Raw genomic sequence first — 26,446 nt, 5'->3', positions numbered from 1 at the left:
GAAATGATAATAATATTGTGTGTGTTGTGCCAGTAATGATGCCAGAGTTGTCCAACCTTTAATTTACAAACTGCATGGTATAACAAACCGGTTAATTATGGTTCCCAGGCAAAAGTAGCTACAACAAAAATCAGGAGAGGAAAACAGGACTGAGCCAGCCAGGACTGTAGCAGGTGTTGTGGGACACTTCCCAGAACTTGTGAATTTCAGGAATGCATGCATATGTGGTTTGGACAATATTCATAGCCAGCCTACTGTAATAGGGTGCACCAGACCTACAAGATAGATGACCAATGACTGAAAAAAAAATCATGCCAAGACAGGCATAGTGAGGCACTTACCATGTATGCAGACTCTAACGTATTAGACGAATGTCCAAAACTGGCAGTTAGAGCATGACAAAGGAGAGTTTTGGCCAAGGGAAGCACTGCAACAGCTTTGAAAATCTGAACCTTAAGCTAAAAATCATATAATCTGAATGTCAGGATATTAAATGGGTACAAAGTTCATTGTTTTAAGTGCTTACACCCCCATGCTCCCTGGACATAGAGTAATATACCAGTGAGCGTCTAGAAAGGGAAAAAAATGTTATAACACAATTTTCCATTTCTATACCTTTGTAGAATAAAGTTTTGCTTGATTAGGGCCCCATCCAACCTGGCTTATATTTGCGCTGCAGGTTTTTTTGGATTTTTTGTTTTTTTTGGGGTACTCCAGGGCATTTCTGGGCATACATTATGCATTAGCACATAAAGTTCACAAAAGTACCAGGAAAGAGCAGCCTAGCTACTGGACCATGCTGAAGTGAACTGAACCAAATTTCATGCAATCTTGTTTCCCAGAGATGTCATGGATGCCCCATCCCTGGCAGTGTCCAAGGCCATGCTGGACGGGGCTTGGAGCAACCTGGTCTAGTGGAAGGTGTCCCTGCCCATGGCAGGGGGTTGGAACTAGATGAGCTTTAAGGTCCCTTCCAACCCAAACCATTCTATGATTCTAGGATTCTGTGATTCTATGATTCCATGATTCTATGATTCCATGATTCTGTGATTCGATCTCTGAATTTTTTATTTGTGGGACTATTCATATGGGTTTTATATGTTGTATGGACTTCTTATAACATGTAAGACACTTCATTAATAAGTGTATTTTCCAATAACATGAATTGTCAACACTCAATGCTGAAGGAAAATAGGTTTTCTGAAGTGTTTGTTGTTCACACTCATGTAGTGGTATTTTGAGGCATCAACATCTAGAAGAGTTCATCTGGGAACAATGGAGTCATCCATTATTAAAATTATATTCTGTTTAACTTCCTTTTTCCTTCTTTATCCAGTAAACCATCCTTTCTACATCCTTTCTACTGTCATCTACTAGTTCTGATGTTATGTTCTTGATTCTATAGTCTAGAAGGCTGGAACAGGAAGAGACCCATTTTGTGTATATTTGGGGAAGCTTACAGCATCCCTTATCACTCTAGTTCCCATTAAACAAGAATGGTTGGAGAAGTCTGGCCACCACTACCTCAAACTAAAGTCATGCAAATCCCTTATAAAAATAGGCCACGGCTGGTTCAAGGACTGACACTTTGTAACTCTCCTTCTAGACAGCCTCTGAAAGCTGGTTGTAGTACAAGAAATAGGACCTCTTAAAAACTGTTTGAGAGGCTATACTTTTTTAGCTTAACTAAAACGTGAGGAAACAATGGAAAATGAAACTAATATGTCAGTATTGACAAGAAATATTATCAGCCCTGGCTAAAATAAATTCCTCCATCTATTTTAATCTTATTTACAGCCTTTTCTGTTGCTTTCATCTTGAAATTACCTACAGCCTTCATAGATACCAATAAGGTTAGCATCAAGACAGCAGCTGGGAGACCAGAAAGATTAGTGTCTTCATTTTTCAGATTAGAAAATGGAGTTACACCTTGCATAAGTGGTTTCTTCCAGATCACAGAGGACACAAGAAGCTGAACAGAAATTGATCACCATGACAATATGAGTTGAATTTCAGGTATTCTACTTCTCAATTCGACACCTTCATCTTAGCATTCTCTTTTTCAGAGGTGGTTGACACATACAGTCAATATAAATTGATTTGATTCAACAACATTTGAGATCAGTAGGAAATAAATAAAAATCTGCTAATTGAGAGGAAAAAAAATAAAAGAAAGCAATGTAAGGTGTATTTTAATATTTTTTATGAATGTGTGTAAATATTAATATTTATATTCTTCTGTTTAGTGTTCCATGCTAGAAGTTAGTAGTTCCAAATTGCTCAAATATAAATTAAGCAGACTCTTAATCTCTATTTACTTATGTTGAAATGTCTATTATGTTACTTTTATCATGATGCTTACATGTTCTTTCTCTATTTTTGTGGTAAATTTAAATCTTCTTTATTCTGTGCTACTGTGAACTTACTTTACTGTGGACTATGGTTTTTTATATGATGAAAGGAAAATAATGACCTTAAATCTGAAGTATGTGTGTGTAAAGCCTAACCGATAGCTCTAGTCAAACAAATTCCTCTGGCTTTATAAAATGCCAATGAAAAGGAGAGAATTAAAAATTACCCAGCATTATTTAGATGAGGAGAAAGACAATTAAATGATAAATTACTGTTAACTGTTTTACTTATGACATACAAGCTTCATTCCATGTCAGCCAGCAAATACAGTAATCCAGGCAAATTATTCATTAGGAATGAATCAGTGCCATTGTTGGGAGGCAAGATTTTAATGGCCAGTTGGTTTAAAGAAGGATTCTCTGAAAGCAATTGGTCAACTGCCAGAAGCTGTTTGCAATGACAAATTGCTCACAATGAATTGTTTAGAGAGAAAACACTACTTTTTGTTTGGGAAACAAATCTGCATGCCCATCAGTGGAGCTTGGGTATGAAGGATGTTTGGAGTAAGGTCATGAATGCAACATTGGTTTGCTTTTCTTAGTACGTGCTGTTTATTTCTCTTGAAGCTGAAACTGCTAAATAGCATTAAAAAGTAGTTAGCAGCTCCAGAATTGGGTACATTATTGTAATGGAGAAAGGCTGCCTGCTAGTCGTTTCATATCCATCTCTTTTCCTCATTGCCAATCCTCCTGTATTCAAGGGGTAATCTGAAAATATCTCTGTGCAATGACTAGTGGACATTTTCAGGAATTCTAATGATTGTGCTGGATCATTTAAATTCAGTAACCTATCTTCCAAAGCTGCAAAGCCTCTCTGACTGTTTCATTCAAATCATCTAGCTCCTGTGAAGAAGCAATATGATTGCCAACGCTCCCTCAGAAATACTAAGAAATAACCATTAAAATTTGCTTTTAACAGTATTTCTTACAGCACAGTAATAAGATACATGTTGTTTGCAGACATTGCAGAGGTTGTTTGTACAATAGTCAGTAAGTACGATCAGATTAATGGTTTTCCAGCAAATGTTATTGTAAATGTAATCAGAAGACTGCAACCAATTTTCTGCAAAGCACAGAACACAGCCAATGTCCAGTTGCACAACACTGTGTGACATTCTCTTCTTGCCTACACAGAACCAATTTCCAAAGGGCCATGCTGCATGTCTGTTGCCTTTATCTTTACCCTAGTCTAAATATAATGAAAACCTGCCTATTCTTTAAATGCAATACTTTCACATAAGGAATAGTCTTTGTGCAAGAATGTTGCTATGGAAATCAAAGATTACATTTTTCTGGCTAAAAAACTTTCCAGATAGCTGTGTGTCATTTCAAACTTTGCGTTTCATGCAGTAGCTACCTACAGCATGTTAATACATATCTGGTAGGTAAATGGGATATTTTGCAGAAAAATCAGCTGTCTACTTTTCAGCAGAGGGGAAAGATACTTTCTGCAATCAGCGGGTGATCTTTCAACAAATGGAATCCTAAACCATATACTAGACAGGCAAGGGAAATGCAACTCCAATGTAGTCAAATGCTTTATGCTATGTGAAAAAGAGAAAGACCATCCACTGCTGCTTTAATGGTTGTAATGTGAAACTGTGAGGGCTCTCTCTGCGTTTGGCTTTACTGAGCCTGAAGATAGAGTACTATAGCTTCCTAAGGTGTCCCTCTCCCCACAGTCTGGACAGTGATGTGAGCAGAATATTCCTGTATTTGCAAGGTGTAGGTCTGTTCAAACATCACAAAAAGGTGGAATAAGAAGGCAATAAGTATAAGCAATTCAGCACAAAAGCAGGCCAAATCAGTCAGATATTAATCTGCTGTTATCAGAAAGCCAACTACAGAAGTAACTACTGATTAGGAATCAAGTACTTCTGCAAAGAATCCACTGACATTCTGTTTGAAAAGTGTTCAGTCTGCCGTATGTCAGAGCAAAAATTATTATAATTGGTTTAGACATTTGCCCCTCAAATGAAGTCTTTTATCTTGATACTTACATTTTTAAATACCAGTATACAGAAAATTGAGTGTATATAGGACACAAATCAGTGAAATTCATAAACTATCATGTACTTCCAAGCTTGCAGTTCCTAGTGCACAGGTTTCTGCATCAGTGAGAGCACCAGGGCAATGACCAGCTTTATTTTTACATTTTGTAGTTTTTATGCTTCTAAGTCAGTCATGTACATCAGTTACCACTACAGATGTGATTTGATATTTGCAAAAAAAGCTCTGATGTAAAGGCAGATCAGATTGAAGAAGACGTTATATCTCAGTTTTCACCTCTACTCAGCTCCTTGATCCTACTGAAGATAACTAATCAAATGTGTCAGTTCAATTGTTTGCTTAAGCATGTTTTAAGACATAATTGTCCAATAAATATATTTCAGTTAACTGTCGTCATTTCATAGGATTAGCATAGGGCACAGTCGCAAAAATAGTTCCTCAATATATTTCAGGTAGTGTAGTGGGGTAGGTGTACTAATCTGGTCTAGATATTAATAGACAAAAAAACCCCTGAAACCCTAAATGGTCATCCGCATTTTGCCATAAAACTTTTTTCTGATTTGATTTACACTGCTGGTAGTGGAGGTAGTGATGGAGGATGTAGAAGATCCTCCACAATGAGGCTGTCTGAGTCCATTGTGTCATGCAAAAATATTTGTAATTGAAGAAAACCCTCCAAAACCTCAAGATGATTCTCGAGTTTTGACCACAACGATAATCAGCTTTAAAGGCTTTTGAAAACAGGTCTCAAAGCTGATATCATTTCGTGTGTCACTGGAGAGTATTTTTTAACTCATCTGTTATCTTATTCCTGATAAAATGTACATCTTGCGCCAAGTTTCAACTGAAAACTACTTATTTGGTAGTGAGCTCTGACATCTGTAATTTGCATTTAGTTAGAAAGCTCATAGATAATTTGAAAATAGTTGCAATGTGAGCAAAAGAGATGGGAAGGCTTCTTTGGTCTTCGAAGTGAAACACCTCCTGAGAGCTTTAGGGTATTTGTCCCTAATTATTCTGAACACACATACAATGAATAATAGAGAAAAAAAATCATGCCTCATTTACACATGCAAAGTAACGCTACTGCAGTCAGCAAATATTCTAAGATCATTGAACACATGACTTTCTTTAGTGTTGGGACCCCATTGCAAACACAATTAGTACTGAAAATCTGGAACATCATGCAGCTCTGCTATGACACATTAAAAATATTTATGTGAATAAGAGCAGGATCATGCAGAACCCAATAGTAGCCAAAAAAGATGTGCTATGAAAAGTCCTAATTAATTATAATCATGATCATTGTATCTGAAGCAGACTGCAGATAGGAATACCTCCCTTTTTCTGTTTCCTTTCTGGGTTTCACAGGCTTTGTTTGCCAGCTTTACCAAAAAATAAAAAAACCCAACAAAAAACTATTTCTTTGCTAGGCAAAGGGGACAAAGACTCCTGCAAGAGTGATGCTTTGCTTACAGGTATGGGCAGGCATTTGGAAAAGACCCTTAATTTTGTGAAACATTGCATTGTCTTGTCAGGTTGAAGTACGGAGCTGTAGAGAGTGGCTTCCCATTTCAGTTTCTAGGGATTACCAAGTGGGCTGCTTTTTTTCCCCTTCAAGTACTAATCTTCTTTCCTGCAACTAAGTAACAGCACAAGAGGAACAGTAAAATAGAGGTCCCTGATCTATGTAAATATTAATTGTCTGCCTTTTTTTTTTAATAGTTTTTTACGTACTCAACTGTAAACAGTTTTCTGCAGGCTTTCTAATTTGGTCCATCACAACTTCTCAGCAAGTCAAACAGATCTCTGTGACTAGGGCAGATAAGCATGACAGAGAAAGGGTGTCTATAAATAGAGGCAGAAAAAAAACCAAGTTCACATCTGGGTCAATGAACAATCGCTGGTGTCTGGGAAACAATGTCAGTGAACAGCAGCATTTAACACTGCTTTAAAAAAATAAAGTGCTCCTGGTCTGATCTCTCTCTTATTGGAATCAGAAGGAATCTTTATCCTGATTATAATGGGAACTGGATAGAAATGTAATCCAAATACCAAGCTGATTGCATCCCTAATGCATTCCACAAATCTAGCTATTTATTAGAAACATGGAAAGCTACATAAATCATCATCTGGAAATCAGAGTGCCCTTGGAAAAAATCAAACCAACCAAACAAAAAGAAAGAGAAAATGAGGAAAACCAGTTTGTCATTGGCGGAAGAGTTGAATGAACTTACTAGTGATCTGTTTATGAGCAGTTGCAGAAATGTTCTAGGGATTCATCTGTTCCTAATTCGCATTAAACAAAAAAAAGGTATACAAATTAAAAATAGAACCACAAATATGCACCAGGATTTTTGAACTCATTGTAAAGGATGGTTTTGCAATGGCACATAGCTACAAGCACTGAACTGGCAAATATTGGCAAACATTTGAAACTTGCTCATACAAGTCCTTATTTGCACCTGGTGCATGTGTACAAGTGCAGGGCTTTGCAGGTGCACCGCCTCTCCTGTTACAGCAGACTTTGGATATAAGGTCTTGTTTCCAAATTCTGCCCCACCTTTCAAGGTAAAAGCAGATGAAAATGCTGATTTCACATCATGTGAAGAAAGAGGAGGTATGAGGTTGACATCACTTGTGGTTGACAGGGGCTCTTCAAAATTTCTTTGCCAAAAAATCTTCAGCTACATTTAATACTGGAGAAGTGTCCTAGAATAACAATTCAAGCTGCCTGTGAGTTCAGTGACTAAATGGAAGAAAGGGGGGACCCTGGTGGTAAGGGAACTGCAAAAGTGGAGCTGCTCTTTGCAGATGTGGGCTGTTGACCTCTTTCTGCCTACACCCAACACTGAGAGCTCCAGTGTCACTTGTTCATCTGTAATGGCGATAGTTGTTAGATGTGTAAGTCAGCACATCCACGCAAAAATTGCCCCCTCGTGTTCCCTGTATGCATTCTTTCCTTTTCACATCTAAAATATGTGGTAGAGATCAGGCTTTTTCTTGAAGGGCACAACTTCAGCCATGGCATGAAGTGCCCTATTGAGCCTCCCAGGAACCGTTTGGACATTCAGCCTGTTTATTCTCCCCATTTGCCCAGAGACTGATGAAAGACACCTACTGCAGTTGATTGTACTGTCCTGATCATGCTACCTTTAGTTTTGTTTTCTTGATGCATCCTTAAATCACACAATTAATGAGTGAACTGCACATACTGCAGCGATGAGCCATATGCTCTGGCGGATGAGGTTTTGCAGCAGTTACGTCATTGAACTATTTGATGTTTTCCCCATATTTTTCTATTTTTTCCTGTCACTTTGCTGGCACATTAATTATGAAACTAGTAATTGTGTTACTGATCCTTCTGAAGTTTGATTGTTTTGGATGGAAAATAAACAATTCTTACCCTCCAGGACGTAACCAGGAACAAATACATTGTGGCTGGAGAAAGTGTAATCGAAAGCAGCAGAAAAGAGGGATGACCAAAGATTCAGAAGGAAAACGCAAGGCCTCTGTTGTTTTGTACAGAGACCAACAAGTGGGGAAATAAAAATATCTAATAATTAACTAAGTTTTTTTCAGTTTTACATCGTAGACTTCAGTTTTTGTATACTTATTCTGACACTGATACATTGCTCAGTGACTTTGGGCTCTCAGCTATATTGTTCAGGACTTCTGAAAATTTAAAAATATTTGTTGCTATACAGAATCTTAAGATGATAATTTCTAAGGTTACTTTTTAGAATCTGGAAATGAAATCAGATAATAATTGAATATTTCATATGTATTTTAGCCATTTAAATTACTTACTGCCTAGTAGGTTTTCCATTTCTCTCTGTTAGGTAATATTGATAGCATAATTAAGATGCTTAAAACTTTTCATTACAGCTTCCTGGTGCATTTAAAATGTAATTAAATTATTGTGAATTTGCAGCCTTCATTAGATCTTTTTAAAGAAGTGGAAGAATATTGCCATATAAACAACATATATTCCATGATAGCTCTTTTTGATCTGCTGCTTAATGAAATGGAGATAAAGCCACATGGAGATGTTTTAATGCACCACATTGCAGTCTGTTTCAGAAATTTGTCAAAAAAAACCCCAAAACACCATTGTTTTATTCCGTATAGATAACTGGAGTACAGCTGAAAAATTGGAGCAGTTATACTAATATTTTTTAAGATGAAATGTAAAGATAAAATGGAATCATGTAACTTCCTAAAAATCTGGTACCACTGATTATCAGATGTAGGTACATGTTTATAAAGTTATTCTCAATATAGTTAACTTCTAGATCACCTTTGTTTGAATATTGTTTCCCCCTTTATATTAACCAGTTAAGTGCTATTTTCTGAAGTTGTAGTTTGTCCAGAATCTGCCATTTATTAATGTTAAAAACACTAATATGAAGTCTTGGCATAATTGACAACAGTGGGACATTCCTAGTACTTTCAGAGCAAAATTTTCATGCAACTCAGAGACTTACTGTGGAAAACCCATCCTGCCCATGCTGACGTCAGTCAACTGACTGTAGTGTTGAGAATGATTTACCTGGTGACAGCTTTGGCAAATCAAGAAGCATAAGAAAAAGAGGGAGAGAGAAAAGGAACTTATGGCAACTCAAATCGTATAAATATAGAGCTACATCAGGACTTTATTTTTTTTTTATTAGCTCTCAAATTCTGTTTTGTCAGGTAAAGAGTAATGTGTTTACTACTGTACTGTCTTCTTTTAAGTAAAAACTTTCAACAGTGTAAGCTCTTATTGTACCTGTCCCAAAGAGCTTGCATTTTAAATTTACAGAAATTAAGAACTCAATAGACTGATCAGTCTTTTTCTTCTCAGTAAAGATTTTTAATTTTCACAGTTCTTTTCTGTTAAAAATGGAATGATGTAACTGTCTAGCAGTGAATGCTGACATACACCTGAGCTGTTATTTTGTCTGGCTAGAAGAGCAGGCATCGGTGTTTACAGCTAACCCAGTAATACCACATGGGGAAAATAAATAGTTTTCCAAGGGTCAGAGCAGGGCCATGAGCAGAACCCGTATTCCCTAGTCCCATGCACATGCTAAGTGTAACAATATCAATTTCTAATACACCTAAAATTCATTACTATAACTCCAGCTTCTAACACGTGCAGAGCCATCAGCACCAGTTCTTGTGGCTTTGGTGCAAGTTATTGTAGTTGACTCTTCAAGGGTTGACCCTAAATTATAAAAACAAAATAAGCAGGCAGAAATATTCTGATCAGAAATGCTCAGTGCAATTTTTTGTTTCCTCTTGTTTTGTTTGGAAACAGTACTATTTGTCTTGCAAGGTAAGTGAAGTAGTACTCACAGGCTTTCAGTTTTTCCCTTTCAGATTACTATTCTGACTTCTAAATTAAAAAGCCACTTCTTTCAACCAGGAAGTAATACCAGGCTGAATGTTTCTTCTTGGGGTTTCTGCTCTAATAATTCTGTAGTTTTCCATTACCATCCTCTCCATGGCTGGCTGTTGTTATGCAGCAATAATAATAACCAAACCAACAACAAAACACCAAACCAAACCCAACCCCCCAAAAAACTCATGGAGACATCTCTGTGTCACATGGCCATGTTCATTTTCTATTATTGTTTGAAACATGCAATTCAAGTTCAAGTGGAGTTTTGTAACCAGGCGGAAATCTCAGAGCTAGAAATGAACTCTCTCTAACCCAGGACCTTTCTGCCTCTTGGTTTCTCACTCTCTCTTTGTCAAGCCCAAAGCCAGGTAACACTTTCCTGCTGTGAAGTTTTTAAAGTCACTCAACAGCTGTGGCAAATGTGAGCTGTCATAGTTTTTGAATGAGAAAATCATCTGCAGCTCACACAGATCTATGAGCTGATAAGAGTTAATTGACAGCTTGCAGGATTTCGTCTCCAAGCAGAGTTAGAGGGAATGGGAGCCCTGTGGGTTTCATTGGGCAGAGATAAAGCAGGTTTTTACTCAGTGCTCATGGAGAGAGCATAATTAACCTTTTAGAAGTTTTAAGAGTGATCAAATTGTTATTCATTTTTGCAAATGAGAAAAGAGGGCTTCTTTCTCTGCCAGGAAAATACCAATGCAGATTTCAAGGTCATTGGATGATTTCCTTTGACTGAAAAGACGGAAGTTTGAAAAAAAAGAGGAAAATATGAAGGTTGAGAAATGTCATTGTGAAATCCTGCATCATTCAGCATGTGAAATGAACAAATGTCCTTTCCTAACATAATATACTTTAGCTAACATTTACTCCATGTTCATATTAGCCTTCTGGACTCTACAGGTGACAAAGGTTTCTGTCATTATTGTAAATAAGAAATTTGGTCCTAGCAACTGTTTTTACATTGCTGCTGTATTTTTTTTTTTTTTTTAAATCTGTTCTTACAGGAGATAATGAACCATTATACAAGGTCAGTGGCTTGGTTTTCAAGATGTGTAATAGAATATTTTCAAATACTGTATATTCCTGGAATGATTTTGTGAGTACAGAATAAGAGAAATAAACATCTGTAAATTAAACATGAATATACTTTAATTCCTGTTAAAGAATATTACAAAAATCCCTAGCTAATAACCAAGAATCATGATGCCCTAGACACTCTTTGATGGAAAAAACACTCCTCTCAGCTTTTTGTTTGTTGAGTAGGCAATAGCTTTAGTAAAATATAGACTAACATAGCCGTGCTTCAGTTTCTGTCTTAAGTTTCACATTTCTAGAGCACCTGACACAGGGCACGAGATACTTTGCAAAATTATAACCTCTTTTCTCCTTGTATTATTTCTTGCTAATTTCTAGGACAACAAAAAGAACAGTGTATCTCCTCTAGAAGTATAGATCCAGATTCTTATGTTGCACAGAAGCAACACGGCAGTCAACAATAAGAAACTATGGACAAGATACCAAGAAACACATTTTTTCAATCATCTAAGCTGTAGGTTTTATGACACTCCTTTAATTCCAGTCTTGTAGAATATCCTCTTGTGTCTGTCCCTGCATGATGACACTCTTTACATGAAGGCTGACACTCTCTCTCTTCTTCTCCCCCTTGTTGCCACTATTCCCAGTTTTCCGATCCAGAGAGTTTAATACAAATCATTACAATGTGTCACATCCCTTTTCAAAACTGAAGATACTTAGTAACCTCCAACAAGTCAAGCTACAGGGGTTTTTCTGTTACAATAAATGTATAAACTACCGGTTGTGAGAATACCTCCTGATAGATGGAATCGTGGCCCCTACACTGTAGCTGATTGCTTTAGGATGCACTCTCTGTCTCAGTTATTTTTTTTCCTAGATGGAGATGTGAGTGCCAAATTGTGGAAACTTTTGATGCACTCTTCTAATAAAAACCTTGTAAATAAGTTTACTGCTTAAAGAAATCAGCTTAGGGAATGAGGGATCACAGGCTTTGGGAAGAGACTTTAAAGAGTACTTTCCTTTAGCTCACAAAGATTATCTTATCTTGTTTTGCTTAAAGTAAATCCTTATTATTACAGTACATGAAGAAAAGATTGTTTTAGTCTCCTAAAACTCACATGTGAGGACAAGGCGTTCTTGGCATGATTTCTGTTTATGTTACCTGCTCTTTATAAGGTGGGTGTTTTTTTTGGTTTTGGGTTTTCTTTTTCTTTCTAAAATGTTATTGTCCTTTTGATTTAGGCAGGCTGGATGGTAAACTGATACCTTTGGTAACTCTCAAAGAGCTGAGGCTGTGGCTGTCTGAGCTGCCTCTTTATTCTTAAAATATATTTAAATATGGTAGGACAAAGAAGTAATAAATAATTGTTCCTTCTTTTTTGTGGTATGGTCGTTACTGTGCTATTGACTTTATTAGAAAATAATGCAGAGGGTTAGGCTATGAAAACCTGTTTTTTTTTCAAGTTTCAGTGATCCAAAATTCATGTCTTCATTCTTCATTCTAGTGAATAGAAAGGCTCTTCACACTTTGCCTTAAAACCTCTGTGCTTTGCATTCCATTTAGGCACAAACTCTCTCCCAAATTATAAAGCAGGTCATTCTACTGACATGCCAGAGCCCCCTGTTAATGGGTGAAAATCATGATGCTCAACCAAGACAAATGTGAGTAGCTTTTCAGTCTGAGTGGCAGTGAGTCTGTAAGAGGAGAATACTTTTGATGAGAGTTTAGAATACTTTCCAGATAAATCCTTTTATTGCCATGAATTAGTAATACTCAGATCTTGTAAATATGTACTTGTAAATATGTACTTGTAAATATGAAGACTTTGCAGTAATAAAACACTGCCAGACAGTTCAATGTTCAACTATCCATTTTAGCCTAAACCTCACAGTTTTACAAAATGCGTCTGTCATATCAGTTTCAAAAAACTAATAATGAGCTAGCTTATATCTTCAAACTTGCAGCAGGCCTTTAGGTTTTTCATTCTGAAAAAGTTATTTAATTTTTTACATTATGAAAATTATAGACATGGTGACATTTAAACCTTTGCTTTTCATAGCATTTCACACTTACTCCATTTTAAAAGACAGCTATTAACATTTACAAAAATCTTTCAGAAACCAAATGTTCTAACATGCAGAATTCCAATTATATTGTGTAAGAGGGTTATCGACTATTCTGCTACAAGAATACTTTGAAGTGCTTGGTATTAAACCCAGAGCTAAAATGTCAGTAGCACATAGACGATAAATTAAGGTTTATAAAACCATGTAATATTTATTTAATATTACAATTTTGACCTTTAGACTGCCTTAACTATAGCTTGCTTAAGTTTTCCTCTCTCTTGCCTTCCTTCTTTATCTGCCTAATCTTACTTGAATGTTAAACAAAGGTTGTGTTGCCAGTTGTGCAAAGTAATGTAAACCATTCGTAGTATTAATACTTTTCTCCAACTGTTGCGACACAGTCACATAAACTATGTTTCATTCTTCAGCTGTGATGTTTTCTGAATGGATCAGGGAGTTCAAAGAGCAGCATTTCCAGGGCTGCCAAGACACAGCTGTTTAATGTTCAGTTTCTCATTATGAATATCCAAAACTTTCAATGAATTGCAAAACTAAAAATACAAATGTAAGTCAGCTCTCACATCCTGTCAACTAACACTGCACAGGCAAAATCATATGAGAGGTAGCCATAGCAGGGACAGGTGAGGAACTCAGTGTTGAAGTTAAAAATAATTCTTGCAGAAGACGGGTCTGAGTGAGTGCTGTTTTGAAACACATTTCAGCTCACAGTAAGCAAAATGTTACTCTGCTAAGGTAAGGGATGAATTAACCTGGCTTTTTTTTTGCTGGATTCACACTGAGGAGACGCCCTCTCCCCAGACAAAGAAGCTCCTATGTCAGAAGTTAAGTATCTAAACTATTTTTGGCATCTCCTATATAAGCGGTATTATTGATTAGGAATGACCAGAGAAGTCAGGAAAGCAATTAGGGAAGAAAATGAATGCTGAACAAATAATCCTTGCAGTCACCTACCACTGAGGAAGCATGTACTAAAAGGTATAGTAATTGAGTACCCCAGTCAAGACTGAGAAATGGTCAGAGACTGTACATGGAAATTAGAAACTCAGCCTAATGCTTTTTTCTTTTCAGAGCAATACATGATGGAGCAAAGAAGAGTTCATACAGAAAACATGCTAGACTTTCATGTCATGAAGGAAACAGAGGAAGCAAATGTGAAAAAAATGCATTGAATCTCTCTATTCTAGATAATATTCTTCTATGAGCTGAGCTGTGAGGCCCAGATGACAGAAAGGGCACACAACATGCCAGTGCAGAGTCACCACCTGGGAGCTTTCCCTAGACACTTTTCTTCAGATGTCTCAACTACAGAAATAAGGTGAAAATGTTGAGATTGGCTGGACAAAGATCAGAAATTAAATTCAACTCCATGTTCATTTCATTTTATCCAGACTGTAGTTTAAAGATACAAAGAGGTCACGGTTATTTTCTGAAATTTGAAGAAAGTCCTCCGAGATCAAAATGTTCACTATGTCACAGCATGCTTCTTTCTCTGAAGTTGGGAGGTAAGCTGTAGTATATGAGAACACTACGTTTTCTAACTCCACCTGACGGCAGCTTAACATTTCAGCTTGACCAAAGCCACAACATTGTTTTTTCTAGCTCATCTTGAAAGCAAGGATTTCAAAACAACTTGTTTGAGTTTCTTTTAGTTTTCACTGCAGCTGAGTATTGGAATAACTACACAGAACAAGATAATACTGTTACAAGATAAAGTGGTTTTCCTCCAGTGTGGATGGGAAACTTGAATTACTACTCTTTTTTTTTTTTTTTTCTGGTGAGAGCACACATGGCTGACAGCAGCTTTCCTTCCTCAAAAGCAACACACAACAAAAGTCAAATTCTCTGCTGTAATTTGATCTCTATGAGGAGACTGCTCAGATAAAGCAATCTTGCAGCCTTGAAACCACATACCAAATCCTTCTTTCCTAAAACTTACCATCTTCTCAAATTCTTTGTCTTTTTTTTCACCTTCTTGCTCCATTTTTGTGGCAATCCAAGAGAAGCCAGAGCTCAAGCATCACAGGAAAGGGTTGTGTTGCCTTCTCCCATAAATCTTTCCTTGGCCCACACAAATCTCTCTTTTAATTTGCCAGCTCACATTCATTCTGCCTTTCAGCAGGCTGCAGCCTCCAGAAAGGCCCCTTTCCTTTCCTCTCCTCTGCAATCCACAGCAACTGCATTGTTCTACTATCATATGAATAAATAGCCACCCTGGCAAGACAAATCTTAAATCACTACAAAGGTTTAGGAATTTTTCAGTACAACTGAAGATTTTTTTGTATAACTTTGTGTTCAGGCATTCCCTTATCATTCTTATCTGTCTCAATGCCTCAACATGAAACATAGATCCCTGCTAAACAAGTTTTTTGTAATTTGAGGTGAAGCATTCCTGATGTTATGTAAAATAAAATTAAGAGTCAGATCACAAAAATAATTTGAACGAAATGGCTTTCGTAAATTCCATGAAAAGTAATTTTATTCAGCCTGGCACTAAAATTGGTAGCAATTATTTGCAGGATTGAGGTCCCGGAGAACAGTTATCTCAGAACAATACAGTGGGCAGCTTTTCCCAGAACAGCGTAGCACCCAGCAGAGAGGCAATATTAGGGAGCTGCAGGAGAGGCAAGAAAGTGAAAAGGTTTCTGTTATTGATTGCAGAAAAGAGAAGCCTTCAGTTACATATCAAATCAATCAGCCACTCTATTTCAATTTAGTACATTATTCATTTGCTACATTATAGTGCCTTTAATTGTTTTGAGTATGATGAGATTTGCAGACTTGAGAATATCCACAAGATTAAATCTGGAGATCTGACAGTTAAGTCTTTATTATCTTTAGTTTCGTGGTTGTGGTGTGGTGTTTTTCCCTTTTTTTTTTTTTTTTAATATGGTTTCTCTCTCCCTCTCTGTTCCCTCCCCCCGTCCCTTGACAAGTACTATATGAAGGGGGTGAGGGCACTCAATCAACTTTATTGAGCCACACCAGTTTCCATACATCTCAAGTGTTTGGATTTTATTGGAAAGTCCTCCACTTACAGGAATTTGAATTATGGGCTATGCAGTGTTTTCATGTTTTGTTCCAATTTTTGCTCTGTGGCCACTGAAATTGAAAGCAGATAACTCTAAAGGTGTAAGAAATGCAGTCAAATTCCTGTAAGTTAAATTTATTGTGTTGACTGAAATACTGTGCAAATTTTTCTTGCCACCTAGAACCAATATTGATTTAAAGAAGAAGAAAAAAAGCTAAGAAAACAATGAACTGATTCATCTAATTTACTTGTCCAGTATCACCACTTCCATGCCCAGATTTTCTTTATTTATATTCGGTTGGTAAAGACTCGGCAGTGCATTCCAGAATGGTAGAAATATAACACCAAATACATAAGAATTGGGATTTAAATACACTGCAAAACTGAATTAGGGAATAATTAGTACTACTGAGTGTTATGGGATAAAAGAACTTGAGGATCTTAGTGTCATTGAACATGTGGTTATTACCTGCATTGTAAGATTTTCTCTCATTTACCCTGATATGCTTAGCTGCATACTGAGCTAAATAAATAAGTAAAAGAAACCATTTTCATCTGAGACATAACTTTCCATTTGCTATGTGCTATATTATTTGACATTAAAGGATAGCTCTGTTTCCTGGATGCTAATGAGGATGTTGTTTGATTTAAATGGCACTGCAGTCAGAGATCCTTACAGTTACCATATGCTTAAGGCTTTCTTTGTATAGTTCCTAAGACTGGAAGTCACCAAAACCAGCCAGTAGAACTCCCTATGTCTTTTCAAGCTGTATTTGTAACACCTGTACATTACTGGTTGGAAATGTGGGTTGTAAATTAGTTCTAAGTCAGAAACATAAATTTTTGGCAACATTTGATAGTCAGGATTTTCTTGCAGTGATATAAAAAGGATGAGGTTAAGTAAATAGAATGAAGGTAGAGTGAAGAAAGTTACTTCAGCGAAAGGCAGTTTGTGAAGAGGGAAGTTTCTTTTCACTAAAGTAATATGTAATGAGCAGGTCACAAGTAATTAGTGATTTTTGGTTGTTAGAGTCCTGTTTTCTTAGCCTGCACATGAGAATTGCACCTGCTGTGCAGGTGCAATTGAAGTGGTTTTGTATATGAATAAAATGAGCACTTAAGCAGTTGTGCTCACATTTTGAGTACAGACTTTGGCTTTGTGATCTTGAATCGGCAGACTGTCGACTGTCCTTGGATTGACAGACTGTCAACTGTCCTTGAATCGACAGACACTGTCTGTAAGGACTGCTCCTTCTATTGTCTACTTTGATCAGATAAAAAGTGAAACCGTGGCACAACAACATGTAACTATTTGGAGCTAATCTTGGGAATATAAATGAATGCTCTCTGTAATATTAGGCTTTAGCCCTGCACCCAAAATTAAGAACACTGCATTTGAAGAAGTTGCAGGGTAAATGTAGTCAGAGCAAATGTAATTGCCCTCAAGCTAGTCCTTAGGGCCTGCTGTAAGCCACAACCTGAGTGAATTTTATGTACAGGCAGCCCTGTATTTCATCACGTCATCAGACCTGGGCCGCCTTTAAAAGGCATGGCTACTTGCTATGCCATGAGCTAAGTAATCCCTCCAGAAGAGTCTGAAGAGAACCTGGTGGGAGGGGGATGCAACACCAGATGTGTGCTTCTGAGACTGGTGTTGGGAAGACTTGGAGGTGAGCCCCAACATGAAATATGAAGAGGAGTTGCTGCAGAGGATGTAGGAAACATGGAGAATGGGTAGGAAAGCGGAGGGCAAGAAGCAGACAAGGACATGTATGAAAAGCAGTGGTGACACCAAGAAGATGTTCAAGGAATGATAGGGGTAAATGAAGAAAATAAGTGAGACCATGTGGCTGAGAAAGAGGCTTTGAGAGAATTAATACAGAGAAGCAGGAGAGTAAATGGAGCAGGTGAGAAAACAGTCACAAAAGAAAAAAGCAAAGGAGGAAGAATTTTTCCTGCAGGACATGGGACAGGAGGAGAAGAATGCTGTTCCAAACAGTCACTCTTGTGCAGCTTTTGAATAATAAAAAGGATTTCATATACAGCCTGTTAATTAAATAGGGGAAAAAATCTCCTGAAAATAAAAAAAAAAAAAAAGAACAATGAAACCTTCATTGACCAGACACCTGCTATATAGCAGCTAAGCTACGAATAGACCCTCTTATGGTTGTTACAAGGGTTTTCACTGTGCTTGGAGTTATGCCAGGCACTGACGATGCAGTCCCATGCTGTTAGAGTAACTAAGGCGACTTCAATGATTATGTATGATTGGAAGATCAAGTTTCCATCCAACACAAATGATATTGTGACAACAGGTACAGGAGGATAATAAAAGCTGAACTTCACTTACTTTTTTTTTTAAGAATCTGTGTGGTTTCCTTAGGATTTCTTGTTCTCTGTTGTTTTTGTTTTTTTGTTTTTTTTTAAACAGATATAAAAATGTGGATAGAAAGTTAACTGCCAGTAACCAGAAATAAAACCACAGTGCAATCTCCTGCTTGTCTGTTTTCATTCTAATGTAATTTATCTAAAAATGCATCACTTTGTACATACGGGAAACTGGGAAGAGTTCATTTCAGTATTTTTGAAGTGCAATGTAGTTGTACGTTTCTCTGATATAAAAGCCTAACAGAAAATTGGACACAGTGCATAAACCAGATTTTTTAAATTTTCTTCTTTCCTTCTGCATAACCTCCTATTTTCAGAACTGGAAACTGCATAAACAAGACAGAGGGAGTGAAAATCGCTTAACATCAGATTTGTGCATTCTGCTTTATGAGCAGCTTTTTCAGTTTATGTTTGTATTTATAGAACTACCATTGGGCCAGACCCTTTAGTGAACTGTAACTGAGAGCAGATTCAAGAGGAACATCAAGTACTTTTAAAAAAATTCAACCCAGTAACCAAAATAATTTCATCTTCTATTGGCAGAATGTGGGTGTTGTAAAAAGAAATTAAATACAGTGACCAGTGAATGCCAAATAACTGTACATTAATCCAACCTAAACTGGGTCCAGATAATTCTTGAAGTATGTTCTGCATTACAATCAGCCTAGGGTCAGACAAACAAACGTGCATATGCATGCACTCATGAGCTCGTGATATTTTGCATTTTCCTCCCTTTTTTTTTTTTTAATCCTCTTAAAAGGATCCTTTTCATTTCTAGCAGGCACACTGATATTCTTGTGCTGATAGTTTTTTCACAAATGGTTATTTCTGGATGATTCTTCTATTTTACGTACAAGCAAATAAATAGTATTCAAATAACACACACATATGCCTCCTTTCTAACTGGAAGAAGGTATTTTCTTCAAAACCTGATTTAGTTTGGTAAATGCAAGCATATACTGCAACAAGATACTTGAGGCTATGCAAAATACTGGACTGGAGCTACATTTAGTCATGGCATGGCAAATCCACTTATGAGTCCCCTGAGACAGCCTGGTGGGCTAGAATAACAGCTCCATTATTCGGAGCTTCATGTCTGTCACCCTACTTATTAACATAGCTTTGAGATAAAACAATGGTGTTAGTTTTCTGAGTGCATCCTCCTACTTATTCATTATGAAATTTCTTTACAATGTTTATTTAGACTGCTATCATCTAGATCAAGCATACCAGGTCCTAAAAATGTGACTTCCTCAGTAATAAGATGATTTTTAGTGAACTTGTTTAGCATCTAACTTTAGCACAGAACTGGAATCACCTTAGAAACAGGTTTCAAAAGCATTTTTTAGAGAAGGAAATACTGAGCTTGATGAACTGGGAATAGCGGAAAGTCTTTCAGTGGTTTCAATGGCTTTTGGATCAAGACTAAGGTCTTGCTTTTGGAAAGTACTTAAATATGTGCATACATCTGTCCCTATTCAACAAAAACATTTAAGGACATAGGCCTGTGGATTTTGTTTCCTGATTTGAGATTGAGTAGACTTATAAGTCTACCTGATCTTGTGCTGATCAAGTAGATTTCACCATGTGTGAAAAAAACTATTAGCTTTCATGATCAAATATTCAATATCGACAAAAATATCCAGCACTAAGTACAAAAAAATAAGAATAATGAAGTCCATGTCTAGGCTTTTGTCTATGCTAGACTAAAACAAAGAAATATTTTCCCCTGAGTTTAAGAGAGCACTTTATTTCCAAGCTACTGTTTACTCTCATCACATCTATTCAGATCTCTAACACTTGATAGAATTATTGAAGTGTGCTGCTTGCCACCCTTTAGCTCGTAAGTAACATATGACACTCCTTGCCCACTTTATGGAACTCTGGATTTTTTCTGCAGTGCCTTCAAAAGTGGCTCTATCTATCTGCTCACAAGGTTATGCCTAAAAATGTTAAAAACCCCCTACTCACTCACCCAGCCAAGACTTGTTAATGTTATGGATGCATCAACCCCAACTTTCATTTAACTTAAACCTTCCTTGTAGCCACTTACTATACTTGCATGATGTGAGACCTGCTGTAGGTGTGCACACACGCCTAGCCGCGTGGTAGCACTGGGTAAACACAGATTGAAAGAAAGTACTTTGACCTCAGACGAAACGTAGATAGTGCTCATTTTCTGGATAAATATCTATAAAGTACACACAGGTGTCATCTCTTTAGGTCATGCATTATTTTGGCCCTTTTTCATAAGCAGTATACAGCTCTGAGGACTGGCGTCTCCTTGTCCAAAGCCTGCAATGGCAGAAAGCAAAGACAGGAAATTTTCTTGTTTAAAACATCACTGTTCTTTCTTGCCCCTCCATGTCTGTGTTTGCCTGTGTCCACCAAAAAATGGCTTAGGAAAAGTCTGAGCTGAACTACTTTAACTCATTGCTGTGTTCAAACTGAACTACAGGTGAGCAGCATTTGATGGTGTTCCCAAGGCTTGTGTGCAAAGCTACAAACAAGGGGAAAATACAGATCAGAATGAAGTTCCTGTCAGCTGTCATTTCCCACGGATATGTTTTACTGTAATTATTACCTTTTGAAAACTGGCTTACATTGTAAATTACAAGGTCATTTAAGTTCTGAAGATGTACTACATTCCTGCTCTGAAGATTTTGAAGAAATTGTTTCTTTTTATCTGTTTACACTGAAGCTCAAGTCTGCCAGAGAGAAACTATACTACATTTTATAGTGATGTGTATGCAATGCATTTCAATTTCTCTCTTTGGCATCTCTGTACATTTTTTTTAAAATCTGTATATATATACATAAAAAGAGGAACTCTTCAGCACCAATCTAATGTTTTTATAAAATGGATTGCATGACAACCGGAATACATTATGGTGCATCTATTTAACATGCAGCATTCCAGAAGTACAAATTTGATACGTTACACTTCTCTAACCTTATGTTTTCAGTACAACACTATGCCTTTTTAGCATGGACTAGGAAATCAGGTTGAATATGTCTGGGAATACAATTTCACATTGTGCATAATCCTCGTTCTGGCACTGAAGAAAATCAATGAGGGTGAAGCATTGATCTCCTTGCAGAGTGCAAATGCAGTTACCTCTGAAACACACTGCTGGGGATTTTGTTATTCAAGTCATTCGATCACTCAATGTGTTTGCTAACCAAGTTCTTATCATGCAGCACCTCACTACCCTGAACTTCACTTCAGTTATATATATAGAGAAAAAAGGTCCCTTTTGGAAGAAGAAAAAGGCTTTACATATGCACAGTTCTTCAACTATGTGTATGTTTGCTCAAGGCTAAACTGAAATGCCTTTTCTTCAATGGCATTTCACAATGTCACCAAATATATGAAAGTCATCACAGAAAGATGTATGAATCTGAATCACTCCAGGAAAATATTCTTTTGTGTTATGATGGATTTTATTTTAGTTTGTGCTGGTTAGTCAATTTGTTTTCTTTTTTTCTTAGAGAAGGAAATTTGATTGAGCATTTCTTGATGTTGCCAAAATACACATATATATTCTTGCACATAGATACCTGCATAATTGCAGGTATGACAAATGCATGCACACACACATATCCATACTCCTTAGATAGAGAGATATACTTACTTTTTTATTTATATGTGAACTATATTTCATTTTTGTCAGCAAAAATATTTTCCTAGCTTACAGCCTTCCAACTGCAGACAATAAATCAAGTATTTTAAAAGTGATTGCAGATGATTCATTTAGTGTTGTCATCATACAGTGTTTTCTTTAATGAAAATTCATATAATCTACCCTGGGATAAAACTCACTTAAATAAATTTGTACTGAAAGATGCAAGAGAACCGATTCATTCTTGGTAAACACTGGCTGCTGCTTGACAATATGCAGGACTCTGATGTGCTGGAGTACTCTGATGTCACTTAATGCATCTATTCTGAGTTAGGATTTTCTATAGTATTGCCATTATACAAATATATGTAGCTGAACCAGGTGGCATTTGTATTAAGACATCATGCTCACAGATCAACATTAATCTGCAACTATATAAAGCAGTTCCTAAGAATATTAACAAGATTAAAATAATGAATTTTACTTTAAATTATACCAAGAGCAGACAGCAGCTCTGGTAGTTGAAAGGGAAAAAACCCACTCAGATTTTATTGTTGTTTGATTATTCAATATTTAGAAATATTAAATATTAACTGAAATATTACAGGAAGTATGATAGATTAAAAAGTTGCAGTGCAAACAAGTGTTATCTAAAAGACTAATGTATGTTACTCTTTTTTTATTAGGACCATACATTTGGCATAATTACAGTGAAAAAATAAACCAAATAGCAGTGTTTGTTTCACATGCAACATTTCCTCTGGCCATTCAGTGTTACACCAGGAGCAGCTGAGGTTCACAAGACAGCAAAGCCCCCTATATTTAAGAAAAGAGCTGCTATATATCAGAAACAATTACAATAAATCACCAAAAGCATCATACAGAACTCAATTGATGGTGAAACATTCATACCAATTGAGCAGCAACATAAAATTAATAGCTGAGCTTTTCATCTGTCTGTTATATTAGTGAATTAAATCCACTCAATTAAAAATGTGAATACTTTGAGAAATTTTGATATTGCATAATTAGGTACTTTATCACAATGGTGTGTGTGTATGTAATACATATAACATCTCATGCATATGACACTGCCTTCAAAGCACATACAACAAAATATAAAGAGTTACAAGAGAAATGAATAAAGCACCCTGTCTCAGGGTGAAAAAGAAGCTCTTAAAAATCCTTACAAGAAACCAGATTAAATAAATGTTTTCTTTTATGCTCACTGATTTAATTGTATGCACCCAGAAAGTCAAAAGTTGACCTCACAAAATGCGTAATGGTAGGACCTTCTGAAATGGGAGAGTAACAGAGAGCAGATAGTCCAACTTCTTTCAACTGTGTGGCATTCATGCCTATCTCTTTGTGCTCTTGAATCTCTAGCTGTGACTTCAAGTAACAGGGTAGCTACAAACTAAGATAATCTTCACATGACAAAGTGAAGCACCTCATCATCTTTTCACCCTTCCTCGTCTATTACTGCAGGTGACTCAATTATTCATTGCTCTGCCTTTCCTTCAGACTTCTAAATTGTGAATTTAATTTCTTTTTTCCCTATATTCATGGATACCATTGCAAGAACCCACTAGGTATCCTGTTAAAATATCTCTAAAATTCATTAGTTGTATTTCTACAAGAAAAACTTGCATACAGATTCCTATTACCTTTCCCTGTGAATACTACATTTCCAAAGAGAATTAATGCTTCCTCATTATTTGCATTTCACTCAAAAAAACCTTGATGTTTCTATTACCTGGATCAAAACACATCCTCACATAGAAACTCTTGATCTTTTTCTTCAAGAACAACTTACCTTTTACTTTCATTTCTGCTAGTGTCTTTTTCCACCTTCCCATAAATCCCTTTTCTTGTATGTCTGCTATTCTTGTTTATACGCCAACAGAAAAAGATTACTTACTGAACTCTGAGAAGCAGGCTACAATCATGCTCTTATTTTCCCTTTCTTTTCCCACCCAGTCTCCTGGATAGAGCATGTTGCTTCCATAGGTGTGGAAAACACAGTTTGCTTCTTTGAGAAATGTGTGAAACACTAGCAATAAAGATACATAAAAATGAGGTGAAAATAGATCTATACCTTCACGCCCTTTCCCTCAATAAACTCCTAAAAGAATTATCTTAAGCTAACAAACAAGTTCCATGGAAATTCTGGCAATACCAGAATACTCCTCTCTATTTCACCCTTATCAACTCTGAAACCGAAATTCAAGTCAAAGCAAGTGTGTTTATCAGAATTGCTTTGCTTTTCTGTTTTTTATCCATATTACTATCAACTCACCTCAAAATTAAACAGGACAAAGTCTGTCATTTTGGTTTGGTTTTCATTCTGTTTTGTTTTTCGATATAAAAGGAAACCATTGGAAAACATTCTATCTTGATATTCTCAGTGTCCTTACAAGAGCTAGTTTAATTATTAATTGTGAATGAAATATCTGACGACTTCAGCTTTTTTCCCGTATGCAAATAATTTGTAAACTAATCCTGATTTCCACAAAATATCTTTTATGCATCTGTGCTGAACAGTTTATGCAGACAAATATTAGCCTATGGGTTGTTTACAAACTGCTGACTTAATATATTTGTTATTCATGGCAGATGACTCATCAAAGAGTTAACGCTTTATTGATTTAGTGTTCTGGTAGTCTTTAAATTTTAAAGGAATCACAACAGACTCTGAACTGTATGGGGAATGGTTTCAGTGGGTAGGAGGACAGGAAGCATGGATAACCAAGATAAAAATGAAGCAAATTACAAATTACGTTTGAAATTAGATTATAGGATCATATTATATGTCACTTTGAGAAAAAAGGTAAATAAACACAGAAGGAGGTTTTAAATGTAATACCTTTTTCAAAAAATCTGTGGCATTGTTCATCCACAACCCAGTGTGCCAGAATATGCAGTTAATGATATTTCCAGTACAGATTTTCAAGTGAATTTCTTATATCCACTGAAATACTAAAATTCTCTGGTTTTGGAATCAGAAGTTTTCAATACAGAACTGGTGATTATTCAATTAATCACAACCAACGATTAACACAAATAATTTATACCAGTGAGAGGAACACACACTATATAAATGTAAGAACACAACTATCCCATAACATTCTCTAATAATTTTCAATGCCAGTATTAAGAAACCAATTAACTTTCAATGTAATGCTACAGAACTATTCACTTACACAAAAGTTTACTCACCAGCCATATTAATGAAACAAATGTAAATTTTAAGTTCCGTAATGCTATGTTAGGTGACACTGAGAGCATAATTAGCTTTCAAAATCATGAAAATGCAAACAAGAAAAAAAAAAAATCCAAGGTTTTCTAATTATTTTATAAAATAGAACACATTTTCACAAAACTTTTCACAAAAACACAGAAGCATTTGCCAATAAGAGAACAGTGCCCAAACCTAAAGACCTGGCATCACTTACTGCCACCTTCAGAAGCAACCTGCCTCTCCAGGCTCAACTTCTTGCCATGTCTCAATGAAAGACCTTTAGAAAAAAATGTGTGGAGTCAAGGCTTCATAATTTAGGCCTTTCAAGTGAATATACATTAGTGATATTTTCTTTGTACGTAAGAAAATGGTCATAATCTTCAGTGACATCTTCAGCTCCTTCCTTTCATGAGGCACAGTTGACTATTACTGACAGGATATACTGTTGTGTAGAAATGTGATCCTGTAAGCTTCTGATGAGGAATTTTGGCATAATAACAATTCTGAGTGTCTGTGGCTAGGGAGAGGAAGAACTGGCAAAGAACAGGTTTTCTAGCATTAAAGCCAGAGACCAACAATGGGCAAGTGCAAGTTCCATACTGAGTGTTTGTCTGAAACAACGTTAAAATACGTAAACTTTTCGCATGCTGGTGAATTACTAATTAAAGTTGATGTATTTGTGTCATTGCTTTGTATACAGCACAGCAAGTGATTGCTTATATTCTTAATACTTACAGAAAGAAATGTATCATTTCCTTCTTCCAGATAAAACCAGAGCCTTGTGGTAAAGAGCACAGTACCCTTGCTGGAACTCAGACAATGTCAAATACTTAATCTAGACTTGAACTTCATGACTGTGCAGTCACTGTAGTAGATGCTTAGAGACATAACAGGATTATAGGTCTAAATCTTATATATTGGTAGTTTTTGAACCTTCAAGGTGTTATCAAGACATAAATATGCATCTTTGAGTGAGCTCTCTGCCACATCAGCCTTCCTTAGCACACAAATTTGATGTGAGTCTGTGGTTCTTTGCGAAGATATGCATTACATCATTGTCTATTTTCAGCTTGTTACATTAATCAAAACCTGTCCCATTTATTAAACTGTTTCCTGCAGCTCAGACATTTGAAATGCAGAATGCCAGCAAGCAGTTGCCAAGCACCGTGAAGGAAAGAGGTGGGATAGATTTGAGTAATGTACAAATTGAATTTCAAGTGACTGAGCAGCCTC

This window comes from Strigops habroptila, chromosome Z, assembly GCF_004027225.2.
Source record: "Strigops habroptila isolate Jane chromosome Z, bStrHab1.2.pri, whole genome shotgun sequence".
Lineage (NCBI taxonomy): Eukaryota > Metazoa > Chordata > Aves > Psittaciformes > Psittacidae > Strigops > Strigops habroptila.
The sequence above is the reverse complement of the archived record's forward strand: the minus strand, read 5'-3'. Positions refer to the sequence as shown.